Consider the following 15,345-nt stretch of genomic DNA (forward strand, 5'->3'; position numbering starts at 1 on the left):
ACGCCTGAATTTTTTACGCGAAGATAGATTTTATGACGAGGATGGATATAATCCATCTTAAAAAGAGGTTGAAGTAGCAGGTAACAGCTAGTTAATAAATTCTTTTTATTTTTTGTATAAATGCTGATTATCAATACTAAGATTTTCCATACACCAATTTGATAATAATAACATTTTAAACTTATGCTAAAGCTAGTAAACTAGCTGCTCAAACGTTAAATGTATTCAACAGATTATTCTTGCCTGTTAACATAACCCAAATGTAATTAAAGGCTTTTAACTTAATATATAAGTCGTTAAACAGTCGCCTCATAATACACTTCTTAATGGTTGCCTCGACAAATATTATAACTCGTAAAACATATCTTTTAGGGTCATCTGTGTAAACGTATATTTTTTACGAAAGCCGTGTATCGTTTTTGATTCGTGTGGTTTTAACGTTATTAATATTTATTGTTTCGTCGATTACATCTATAGAGAAAGAGTGTCTACCTGAGTCGAGAGTTTTAGAGTTAATTCGGTAGATCTACCATTGTTATTATTGAGATATATGTAAACATCTGTAACTAAATATATATATTTCGTTGTTGTTTCAAATATCTTTTAAAGTATAAATAGTAGGAAAAGATATTAAAAATATAAATAAATAAATTAAATTCTTTCTATATAATATTTCTATTATAATTATAGATACCCTAACTGGTTTAATAAATAAGTAATCTTCTCTTTTTTGCTGCATAATTCAACACATTTCTCAGCTTCAAGAAGTTCATAATCACTACAATTCACATTATTTAGCTGTCATAATAAAGTAATAACTCAATTATCAATATTAAGTACTACAAACTTACATACAATGACCGATAAATCATCACGCCGTGACATCGGGGACCGGGCATGTATTATCTGCGTTTGACATCAAATCATTTCTGAGAATTGGTCTTGTATACGAGTTAAATGTTATTTTATAATGAGTCGTATTAAAGACAAACGCGCGTGTAAAAAGAATCTGTATCTACGACAAATCTATTTCTCAATGTAGCTATTGGACGTATTGATAGTAATTACTTTAATATTGAAATGAAGTGCAGCTATTTCTACTGTTACCTATATGAGTACAGAGATCATTTACAAATCTGTTTAGAGACTTTAAGATTGGAAATGATAACGGACTCTTCATGGTAAGTAGTAACCAAATAATAACTATTTACTCAGTGATAGTATGTAATATTATGTTATCTGTGGTGATAGTAATAGATGTTTAAAAATTGAACCCGTTACCTAGCACACCTAGCGGACACAAACGGTACTTCTTTTGCTTCTCCGGTATTATCTCTCACGTTTTTTTATGTATATACCTACGAATAATATCATTTTCAAAACAACTCGGGTAGTAATACCATTAATAAATATTAATAGGTATGACAGAATAACAAGCCTGGTCTTTGTACAGTCTTCCTCTTATCCAAAATGTGTTGAGGTAGGTATATTTTTATTGGTGATTTTGGAACAACGCATCTTGATGCGCTGTTCTGACATTGTAGTGACACTGAAAGCACTTGAGTTAATGAGTAATTCTTCAGGAATTAACGACTATGATTTGCAGGTGGTCCCACCATCATGTTAGATTGCTAGTGGCTCCATTCCAGTCTCCATTGCTAATAATCCCTACTCCCGTGTTGAATATGGGTTACTCATTAGTAATTATTAATAGCATTAATGACTTTTTTCAATGAATATAGCACCTCATATTATACATCAAACAACGTTGGGCGTCTATACTATGTAATTTTACACATAAACAGATAATATGTTTATGTGTAAAAGTACATAAAATATATTAAAACATTTCTTCATAATCAAGTGATTATGTAGAAATGTTTTAATATATTTTATTAAATGCATTGACCTGCCATTTAAATCGCTACATTAGTTTTCTGACTGACAAATACGTTTAGTTTCACCTTTTATCTCAATCGTGGTGGTACAGTTAGTAACAAAACCATTAAAAAAAGAAGAAATTATTTTAATAGTATTCGACATAAGTCAGGTTATTTGTAACGTATCTACGTTACTTACTAGGTACATAAGAATAACTCGCCCTCTATTGCACTAACACAATATTGTATAGGAATGAATAAAATATAATAGCAATAGAAATAATAATATAAATATTTTTTAACTTTTAAATAAATGTAATTGATATTACTGTTTCTTAATATAATGAAATATATAAATGTAGTAGTTACTACATAGCTGCAGGTTTAAGCTGGTTTAGCTATCTCAAATCCTGTAATATGCAATTAAAAAAGTTATAACTACTAACTTAAAACTATAAGTTAGAACTTATAGTTATAGGTTAGTAGTATATAGAACCCTTCACACTCGAACCTTATAGTAAGCATTAATCTTTTTAAGGCGGCCGGTCTACGTTGTAGTTTGCCATTGCTCTTCCTCGTGGAGCACTGTTGGGCGGAAATTGGTACTAAGTTATCAGTAAACCGCCCGTTCTTCAAACGCGCCCAACGACCCTATGCGATGAAGCGTGTTTGGTGCTGCAACCTATACAAAGCGTCTATTAGTCGAAACATACATACAAATTTTCTAAAGAAAGAATTATAATTCTTATATAAAACATATAACACACTATGTTTACATCGTAAAATATATTGTTCATAGTATACTCTAGAATACGATTAAATAGATTTTTTATGAACTCTTGTTTCTAAGATTTTGCTTCAACTATATATATTCTATAATGAATGTTCATTATATACATATATTATTATATTATGTATGTACTGGGGGCAAGGGACCATGATTCCTTTTTCGGAAAACGAGACTAAAGAAACTACTATTTGATCCTATACTAATGAAAAGAAAAACTATCATTTACTGCGACACGTTCTTGAAATCAAACGGAATATATTTTTTATAAAATATGTGGTATTGTTATTTAAGTTATATAGCTCTCACTTTTAGTCTTTACAGACATGCATTTAACCTAAAAATATCTTAAAATAATTGAAATTCGGTATAGTTTTAGCTAAGGCCGTTAGGGTGATCACCACAAGTTTTTATCACACAAAGTAACAATTCTAAAGAAACACTGCTGCAATATAATCCGAGTGTGACTGTACAAATCACAACACGATGACTAATTAGCATATCCCTCAAGCTGTCACACGTTGACTGAGGAGTTAATTGAATGCCTCTGAGCGAGCCAACGTGTACGATAGACTGGCTGTGACCCGCGGCGCTGCTCGCACTACGCTGATATTTTAATTAGCTTATAATCTTTGTAACTGACTGTTACATATGTACTAAGCATATTATATAGCCTGGAGGATTCAGATCAGTTAAATGTATGGAATTTAACATCAGATAAATGTAATACATTTAATTATAAATGAACAGAATCAAGTTGAAATAATAAGTGATTCAAATTTATATTAGACCATATGAGAAATATTTCTAAGGCATACAAGGTATATAGTATTTGGAGTATTTGAAATATGTAATTTATTTATTTCTAGCCTTACAGCTACTTTTACAGGGCTTATATTATGATTGAATTAGCTATTTATTTACCTTTGATCACCTATTTGATAATATAATACCCTCCTACAGGCGGAAGGGGACTGTTAGTAATGTGGAGTTATAATCCCATGGCTAGTAATGCATCATGTTAGGTTGACCTTTACATTCCCTTGTAAATCGTTATAAATTCCTAGCGGATTCGCCACGAAGGGTTAACTGACCTGACCTCATGCTCATCTTATGATCCTCCACTGGTGCCCCGCCAGGCGGAACACCATTATCATTAGTTAAAAATACTTTCTTGCACAGGATTATCGTTTACTATTACTAGTGTCATAACTATTAGGTTAGGATGTATCGATCGATTAATATAGCAAGTTATAATACTTCTTGTGGTATGCTGCCTTGGCATACCTTGGAACACCATGGAGTTTTTAGTGAGTAGATATAAACCTCATATATTCCACCCGTTCCCCCGGACGGATGGCCGGAAACCGGAACAGAAGATTTTCTCCACGTTAAAAAAAGTATCATATATGTATTTATTTTATATCAGATTGTTTAAAACTGTCAGATGCCACTTATTTATATATTTTAACGTTCAAACAGCAATCATGAGTCAACAACACCTTAATTGTATTTCAAACATCTTCAGTGAGATAATGATCATTAAAAACCACATATCATTATAATGATTTAATGATTAACGACAGCGATCACGCTCGTAATGATGGCTAATGATTCCGGTTTGTTTTTGTGAAACGGTAAGTTTGTTATGCGTATTCGTGTTTAGGGTTCAATAAAAATATAATGAATCAAATTACAAAGTAGTACCTACGTGATAACAAGTGGTAAGTGACATACCGTCATCATGTGACGCCCCTGGCTCATGCGTTGCATTCCGGTAGATTTCAATATTATTCTTTAGTACCCTGTAGTTTCATTGCCAGTTCTCCTTAAACCGAAACACAATAAAATAATTAATCATGTTTGTATGAAAGTTATTAATAATAAAATAAACTCTAAACAATCTTGTGTATATTACAAAAAATAATAAAATAAATATAAAGTTCATAAAATAACCTATTGATATCATACGGAAAAAAGACTTTATTATTATTTTACACATACTAATATCAAAGTTACCTAACTGATAATATAATAATGTATACAAATATATAACAGAAATATCTATCTACAGGAATATGTTATTAGTATAATATTATACAGAACCCAGCTTATACAAATAAGGTTTCGAACTTATTGCATTTTATTAGATATCAAAGATGATTCATTAGTCTATAGGATGACTGTGCACTCTGCCTCCTGACTTCGCTTTATCGCCAAACTCTGCTTGACTCTAATGATTTATTGTTGAATGAAATCCTAAGTATTTGGTAGCTAACCGTTTCGAGTGTTTATTCAGTGGCATCATTAATCATCATTATATTTATAGATAGTTAATTGTCGAACCCAAACTTCATTTTATAATAGCTTTATCTATGCTCAGATTTATATTTCGAAATGGTATAAAGAGAGCAAGGAGGTTGGTACTTAAATCTCATAGTATCATGGTGTCAAACCATTTTATTAACGTCTAAACTCGGAAAATTGGACTACTGGATTTAAATATATGAGTATAATTTCATTGTATACCATATTTGGACGTCATTTAGGTATCGAGATTTCTATACTTATTTATTATACTTATAAAAGATGTGGATGAGTATCTAGTCGTCTATTCGATTAACCGTGATAGACTTTGTAAAAAGTCGATCTTTCCTAGTCCAGTCCCAAAGCAGCTCGCTTTATAATCAATATTTTGAGGGTGAGAAACGCAGTGAAATTACACGATAAGAGCCCTGAAGTCTTAGTCCTTCGTAACGGTAATAGATGAATAGTACCTCAAACGTCAAATTATAACGTGATGTATGATATTTGTAGTGCTGTTCATGTATATTAGCGACGGTTACCATTCACTATCAGGTGGGCCGTAAGCTTGTTTTCCATTACAATTAAATAAAAAAGGTATTTAAAATATCATAATTATTAAAGCCTACTAACCTTGTTGAGGATATATTTATCATCCTTTAATATAATGCTGAATTCGCCATTTCAGAAAGATGTAAAAATCCACATTTAATGCATAATTTTCATACAAAAATGGGCTTATCCATTTTCCCAGATTATTTCTCTTCACACGTATCTCAATAGTTAGTTTCATGGTTTCGACCATAACCCGTTCAATGGATCTGAAATTGATATTTATGATTTTGTTAAAAAAAGCGATTGAAAAGTATATAATATAATGTATGTAATTACAAACACATCAGTTCAGCGAAGAGTCTCCATATTTGAGGTCGGTTGAAAAATGGACAACAGTATAAGATGTAACATGTTTATCATCTCACTAACACATCTATGTACAAGTCAAATAAGCAACACGAAAACAAGGTAGCAGCTCTCCCCCCGTCCCGCCGCCCCCTCGCACGCACCAGGGGGCCATTGTACAGCCCAGATAAATGAACCAGACCCCAGAATGCTTAATATTATAATTTGATATTTTAAAATGGATAAAGATATTAAAAGTCACGCTCTTGGGTGTTTATTTAACGCTCACTTGAACGATGTTGAATTATGTTTTAGTCTTTTTTTTGTTAAGTTATGATTAGTTTTTGGGGTCAACGGTCTACATGATATTGGGAGGTTGTGAGAATTTTGTGTATATGTATGGTATGTATACTCAGACTGAAATTATAGTCTTGACTAAGAGGTAATATGAGGCAGCATTACACAGCTCAGGTAACTGGAGAAAACAACGCATGAAGTTTTACTAAGTATATGATATATTACGCAATGAGAATATTTTCAAAATTTGTGACTTAGGTATATGGTATATAGTTCAAAGCATGAATAGTCTGAAATAAGGAGCTCTGTGAATGGTAAAGGGTTATTGATATTATTAGGTATGATATGGATTTTCTAAATCCATTGTTTAGGGTAACTATACGCTATTATATATTTACTAAATAATCAAACAGCATGGGAATTTACTATAATCATGTTCAAGAGATTCAAATTTCAAAAAGAATATTCAACAGCGATGCAGAAACATCCAAAAATTAGTCGGATCATCGTAACTGCTATTTTTATATTTTAAATTGCTTTAAATTATGTTCATGCATCGAATCTATGCTTAGTATAGACTTTTACCGCTGAGCCACACACCTCAGCGTTTGAGAGAAACTTAATATCAACTTGAAGTACTGCGTATCATTACTCACTCAAAAGTAAACTGTGCGAGCGAGTTTGACAGGCAAAAAAGGCTACTGTGCCGACTAACAACGTCATTAACAGTATGACCGGTTAACTATAAGAGCAAATAGGCTATAAGCTTATACCTTATTATAGTAGGGTGACCACACTTTACTCAAGATTAAGGATATTTTTTAAACTTGTGAAATTCATGATATTACTCTGGCGGTATGTTTGTTTACAACGAGTCAAAATATCAATCTGCTGGATGTTACAAGTTATACAATACGACAATACCTAATAGAAAAGTAAGTTGTCAATTAGTAAAAGAATAAAATATGGTTTAGATTTCAGTAATAGGAAAAAAATGTGATACATTGACGATCGAGACCTAGAGTTAACATAAATAGAAATATCATATTATATGCATATAATAATCTTAAAATTATTATGATTTTATTCTGATAAGCATAGCATATTTATACAACAATATCCTTTGACATATCCTTTGTTTCAGTTCTTTGTGTATGTTATTTAAGTAAATTTTAAAAATTATTGTTCTATTATTAGAACCGCAACCAACCTGACACAATCAATATTTTATAAAGTCTAATACAGAAAAAAATATTCCTAAAATTGTCCCACCTTAACTGAAACCATGGTATCCAGAACTTAACTGCTTGAATAAACATCGTTAACAGTGATAGATATGGGTAGTTATGAAAATAAAGCAAAATATCGCGCGCTTAACGAGTTAGCTTACCATCTTAATAACACAACGAGATTCTTAAATTTGTAAGGCATACGTTGCCCTTTATTATAAATGTAAAAAGATAATATTCTAATAAATACAGCAATGTATCTCAAACGCATGATTTCTAACAGTATTCAATAATATAAATCGTTGCTTGGTAGTATGAGAGGAAGATATCCCGCTGTGACGTAATAATTCTAAGTTTATCCCTTTCGTATCAATTGATATGTGTTATTTCTGTCTCATTCGCTCGTTGACAAACAGTTTAGTAGCGTGATTGCTTTGTGAGTTATAAATGTTTTAGAGCGAATTATTATTTAATTATATAATTAATAATACTTATTACTTATGTCTACAACGGAATATAGACGTTAAATACCTGTATATTCAATACTTTTAAAGAAATACATTAGTTATAATAATTAACCATCTTAGAAACCTAATGGTAAGTAAATTATCTACGTGTAAAGAAGTTACACAAAACTTCAAACGTTTATAATACCTAATCAATAATAACACATAGTACCTGAGTACCTACTATTAAAACTACAAAATAATGTTTAAAATACCTAACTAATTATAACACATAGTACCTAAATAATAGGACTAAACTGAAAAATCTTGCTTTTATAACATTAATTCTATATTTTTAAGAACCGAAGACATTAGAGTCATGAAATCAAGTCAGTTACCATATCCCCGTGAAGTATGAATATAAAGAATATTTCTTTTATATCTGACGGAGGATTATTACCTACTTATGGTAAGGTAATCCCTAACGACATTTGCCTCTCACTTTATATACTTTATTTACCTATATATTAAAGTCCTATCGTAAAGTTAGTAGGTCTATACATGTTATGATACCGAGATTGGCTCGCGTGTGAAATACAAAAGTTATGAATTAATTACACGCACACAGTACGCGCTAAACATATCGTGTAAGGCCGTCATTTCAATATATAAATTGTAGGAATGTCCTTAATCAAACACGTAAAGTGGACATATGACTTTACAAGGAGTATAATTTTATACATTAGAACATTTTGAAATACTTTAGTGATTTCAAAATATTCTAATGTATGTATTATAAACTTAGACTGCAGTTCATTTCTAATGAAAATCTAGACATATTCTGTATAGACTTTATTAGTCTGTCTAGATTTTCATTAGAAATGAAACGCAGTCTTTAATTTGAAGTTAATTTCATAATAATAATAAGCTCAGGGCATAAAGACCCAAATAAAGCTAGCTATAGTTTGTGTTATGGGTACTAACTGATACAAGTAGGTACATAGATATATATTTTTTTCGGAAATACATTATACATAGAAACCACCCAGACCGATACAAACAATCATACTCAGGAATACAAATGTTTGTGCCGTGCGAAAAATCTAACCCGCAACCTTCGGAAGTCGGTATGCTAAACCGCTAGACCACCGAGGCCGTCGTCGTCATGAGTTTTGTAAATGACCTAATCGGAATAGTAAAGATATAATAGGCAACCATTTTTTAAAATAATAATGGTATGGTGCATCTGCCTGCGCTGTAGGTTTATACTAACGGGTCACCAGTGAAGAATCTCATCATCATCATTTTCATCAAATAAGGTAAGGTCAGTTAGTCCATTTTGTCAAATTTACCAGAAATCTATTAGGATAGTTTCTAGAGACATGGCACATTTCTAGCATTGGGATTTTTTTTTATGATAATGGAATGGTGCGCTAACGGTTTACGCTGGCGGGACACCAGTGGAGGATGATAAGATGAGCATGGGGTCAGGTCAGTTAGCCCATCGTGACAAATTCTCCAAGAATTTATCACGATAGTTTCCAGGGAGAACCGCGTGGAGGTCAACCTGACATGGTACATTGCTAGCAATAAGATAATCAATCTACATTACTAACAATCCCCTTTCCCCCTAGCAATGGGATTAGTCCACATTAGTAATGACTTCATCAATTCCCCCAACTGGCAACCATTGTAAATATGTATATACCATAAACGCCCCAAACATGATATAATCACATGACATCCCTAGTACTCGTCAGGTACCTATTTCCATTCTCACAAAACAATCTGCTTGGCGGCTGAAATAGATAGACAGAGGCACCCACGCAGGCGATTTTTTATAAAATCTACCTCGGTGAAATATGTCAAATAAATAATTAATAAACAAGATTTTACGCTCATTAACAGCCTCATTCTCGAACTGTAGCAATTATTTTATATTATCTGCGGAGCCATAATAATCCATAGATTATAAACGCTAATTGGCGGGCTTGTTTATGGTATCGCTTGGCGATTGGTCGGGTGTGTAGATATTGGAAATTAAAAAATACTTTATGGTATCTTTTTATTAATAGTTATTTTTATTGATCCTGTTATTAAATTATATGGTTTTGGAAGTGTCTAGATATCAATAATGAAATAAAGTAAGAAGGTAATAGCTACAAAGTACGGTTTGAAGGGTGAGACATTTTGAGGAGATTGAAAAAATCCGTCCACCGTAATAACTACCTACTACTATGTAATATTATATTATCTGTGCTACTACATAACAGGCGTGTTATATCTTTATTATTATCTGTAGTGTATTTTGTGATGCGTGTAATATCATGTCATATAAATTAGCATCAATTAGAATGGTCGGTAATCCGCGTACGTTTTATGTTTGTAGTAATTGACATAATGTTCTAAAAATCGCTGAACCGTATTAATGAACCGAACTTGTTTCATTAAACCGGTCAGACATATAGCAAACTAACAATAGTTTGCTATTGTAGGCGAAGAAAGTTTTAAGTTTAGGTAAACGCCTGTCACATATTAATGTGGAGAGCAGAGCAAGGCCGAAAAAGAGATGGATGAACTGTGTGAAAGACGATATGGTAAGAAAGGAAGTAAATAACGAGATGATTGCGAACAAGGATGAATGTATGTGAAAAATAAATGGGAAAAGGAAGAAGCAGATGCTGAAACACCTGTAGAATGCTGTGAGTGACTTCAATTGGATAGAGCGATGACTACAACAAAAGTGCTCTGAACAGAAATTGGAAGCATGGAGTCTCGCAGACTGACATACTAAATAATTTGTATTGTTCATCATCTATAAGTATATACGTAAACAAAACTGCAGATATCACGTTATGTGACGGCAGAGGAGCAACTCATGTGTACCATTCCTGAGGAGAAAGATGGCATGGTTTCATACCCTGTAACTTCTCTGCCTTCAACTGAAACACATCTTCTACATTACTTGACGGTTCGAATAGGCGATGCAGAGGTGTAGCTACCAGATGCTGCAACAAAATCTTCCTTGTTAAAACAAATTATATCTATTATTATTTATCTTTACATAGCATAAAACAAAGTCTCGCCGCTGTCTGTTACCTTTTAACTCATGCAACCGATTTTAATGCAGTTTTCAGCAATAGACAGTACGTTTGTATATATATAATACCCCTTGTATTATTGTTATAGCATAAAACAAGCAGGGAAACTAAAAATTTGTAATGCTTCCGTGCGAAGCCGGGACGGGTCGCCAGTAATCTGTATGATAGACTTATGTTCAACAATTATGGTAATAAGTAGGTTTGTAAGTATTAAGTGCTTATGTAACTTTCATATATTTATATATACCTACTTATATTATAAATACAGAAACGTGTTTAGAAACGAAGGCGACCGACGTGATCGTTCCAAACAAAAGCTAATTAATTCGTCTTAATACTAAAGTTAAACAGAATAATTATTTAAATAAGCTAGTAATTATCACGCGGTTGTAGCGGTTGTATAAGCCCCGGCAATTTGTCCGGCACAACGAGTGAATGGGACCAATTATGAGTGTACGCGGATACAAGATTAATGGAAGAGCCTTACTAGTAACAGATACAGGTGATCCTGTATTTGTTACTAGTACCTAGTCTTCTGCCTTCTGTGGGTGATATTAATTAATACAATATTTACTAGCTTCGGGTCGCGACTTCGTTCGCATGATAGATCACAATAAATAGTTCTCTATCTCTTTCAATATTCTAATTGCTAAATTTCATGATGTGTGGTTAAGGTGAGCCGTGAAGCAAATAAAGAAACTTACTTCCATACTTATACCTAATATTGCTTTCGGGATAACGAGCGATTAATATACCCATATAAATTGTAGGAACCGATTAAGGCGAGAATAGATACTTTTCCAATGATTGTTAAAAGAAGACGGAGGTTTTCAATCTATAGTGTTTATTGGTAGGTATCCCATAATCTCACAAACATACCATCTACTTAAACAAACTACAATATAGGTAATAATTTTTAATAACGAATTATTATCATTCTACTGCGAACAGCATGACCTTTTCAGCTTCACCGAACGATAGATGGTGAATGCAGATCGCACTCCAAACTCGCAGAAGGACTTAAAGAACTGCGGATGGATGCATGAGATTACGAATATAATTTGAGGGTACTGCTGTGGGTCCGATACTCGGCCACGATCCTATCCGACGGCCTGCGTCGTAATTTCGATTCTCATTTGAATTGCACGGGAATCGATCGGAGTAGGCGCTATAATGAGCTGTAATATAAGTGTATGTAGAGGTAGGTATACGCGCTGACGACTTTGTACAAAGTCAAACACAATGAAAATCGTAGGATATAATGAGGCTTACCTTCTTGTACCCTTACCCTTTTGTATATTAACTTTCCTACATTAGAGAATTGATACGCGTTTATATACCTACCAAGATATACTTATTCAACACTATAGGCAGTAGGTATTAAACAATATACATATATTTAGAAAGAGGTAGTACCTACATCTATTTATGTTACGCTGTATTGAGAATTCCATTAAGCCTACATCTGCGTTAGGCCTCATTTATGACTTCTCGTTTGAATACTTGAATGCTTAGTTATCACAATGAGAAATCTTATCTTCTTTTCAAGCTGTTTTAAGGTGGGCAGAGCACAAATCAGTAGCTTAATTGTGTCTTTGTCTATTTTTTGTTTACAAATTCTTATCACTTCATTTTAGTAGACACTAAATAGTATCTATCGCTGACTAAATTTATTTATGAGAGTATCTACCTGTATGTTGAAAATGATGAAAAGGATTTCTACTACTTGCCTAGCTACTACCTGCTTAAATTATAGGTTATATTTCTTACGTATGGTAGATAACACATTATATATATATAAAATACAGAAATTTCACTTATGTAATGACTAGTAGACGGTTTCGCCTTATCACGAATTTTATGCAAAGATACAGATAATTGTCATTTTCTAGCACTAATAGGTACATGTCGCAAGGCAAACCAATAGGCAATACTTTGTCATCGGGGGGAAGGGGATTATTAACATGACGGACTAATAACCCTATTGTTAGCAATGTATCTATGGTACATTGCTAACAATAGGGTTATTAGTCCGTCAGGTCGATCTCCACGTGGTTCTCCCTGGAAACCATCATGATAAATCCCTGGTGGATTTATCGCGATGTCTCATGACCTCATGCTCATCTTATCATCATCCACTGGTGCCTGGCCAGCGTAAACCGTTAGCGCAGAAGTGTGATCTTACCATTATCATCCATAAAAAAAATACATCGTCAGTGACGTCACAACTTTTTCCGATCCATATCTTATAATATAGGTACTTATACCGGATGTATTTCAATATACATACTTATATGTAATTGAAATAGGTAAGTATAAATAATTGCGTGTATATAATACATACCTATACAATAACTATACTTCCATCGCTTCCATTCCATCCATCCATATTCCATTTTAATATAAAAAACCATTGCAACCAAATTAAAGCTTTACTTTTCAGTCCACTACAATAAATGACATATTCGGTAATTCAACTTAAACCTTATTACATATAAGTTTAAGGTCTACGTTTCTAACTCAATAAGAAGTAAGTGCTCTTGCGCACTTAATAAAATAATTGAAACGAAGATTCCACCAATGAGAAAGCTCGTTGAATTAGCATTATCTAGTGCGTTATACGTGTTGCACTTATAGAAATGGTATATGTCTGTTTCTCACAGTTTTGTGCGCGTAGAGAGGAGATATGACTATCCCTTTTTCACTCTATGCTACTGTTATGTATATTTCAGAGTTTCTTGGTTTCAAAAATAGCCCTTTACCTGTTTAGATATACCTAGAGTAAAACTCACAGAATAGAAGGATCCGCGTAAAAAATATTATTTCAATTTCGATCGAGATATGACTAAACTTTTTCTTTAATTTTCAGCAATTTGTGTCATTGGAAGATACCTATACGTACCCAGTAATGGTTAAAATATAAATATGTAGTTCATATTATTGATTTGAAAGCACGTACTTACGGTCTACAATAACTTGGCTACATACTTATGTAGCCAAGTTGTTAAAGAACATTTAAAGCAAAACACCTGTAACTACCTTTGCTAATTATATGAACTAGATAGATTTACTATATTACTTATATAAAATACCTACCTACGTATATTGATAGTAGTTATTATTTATTTTTAAAGAATAACTAAACTGAATATTACCACATATATCTAACTATTTGTCTATTCTAAATAATTTGATAATAATTACCGACTTTATATAGGTAGTAGGACTTTGTATATCATTTGTGCATTAAATTAAGCATGTAAATTTTATTAAATAAGATTTACAATGCATATTCTATGTATGTAACTCTTCATATTTTTATCTGAAAATAGCTAACAATCTAATAGAAAAACATGTCAACAACAAGAGATGTGCAAAGAAAATAATATGACAAAAGGTAACAAATATACAGACAGACACCCTTTTCTATAGGTATATTTGATTTTTTATGAATGGCAAACAAGCTTACTGCCCATCTGATGGTAAGTAGTAGGTAACTATAGGTATACGTAACCTATATATGTAAACGACACTACGGATATCACGTTTTCATGTGACATCCATTATACCACTAATGCATTGGCATTCCAGACTCTAGTACACTCTTATCTCTTATCTCATACTCACTCTTCAGCAGAAACATATTACAAAACAAGATACTTAGCGGCTGAAGTAGGTGAGTCTGAGGTACAGAGGTAGGTTTTAAGTTCCCAGATGTATTCGATTGTCTTAAACAAGACTTTCTAAATTAGCAAAAAATATTTTGTGCTTGCTTCCTTTAATGCTATTGGTGCATAAAAGTAAGAGTCGTTTTGAATATAGATATCACAGAAAAATTTTCCTTGATCAGGAGAATCAGGCGCAGTTGTCAATACATTGGTATATTTGTATATATACCCTCCTATATTACCTTCACAGAGAGAGCACTTACGTATGGATCCCTAAACAGAAATAATCATTTATTATAAAGGTACATATGCCTAATCGAATTACCCGTTCCGTTCACCGCCTCTAAATAAATGATAATTTGGTTTAAATTATTATAAACAGTTCTTAACTGCAGCTCTATTATAAAGACATCATGTTGGTGCGGTGTTTATTTTTACCGTCTACCTTCATATTAGACAATTATCATAAGAATATATATAATTACAGTTATATGACTGGAAGGCTTCTGAGTCTGTTTAATATTAGAAGTTTAACTCGAGTATTAATCATTATAGACAATTTACTAGGTAAGAAGTGTAGCAAAAAAATTAGAAATACATTTTTTTTGTGAATTTGGTATTAGATAATAGACCCATTACCGAATACGTAGAATACATTTTTGTAAACGACTTTTATGCAATTTCGTATGTTTTTTTAGATAAATCGAATTGTATATCCATCCTCGTAATAGTT

The sequence above is a fragment of the Achroia grisella genome, unplaced genomic scaffold (assembly GCF_030625045.1).
Source record: "Achroia grisella isolate CSIRO2021 unplaced genomic scaffold, CSIRO_AGI_Agris_v1 utg1576, whole genome shotgun sequence".
Classification (NCBI taxonomy): Eukaryota; Metazoa; Arthropoda; class Insecta; order Lepidoptera; family Pyralidae; genus Achroia; species Achroia grisella.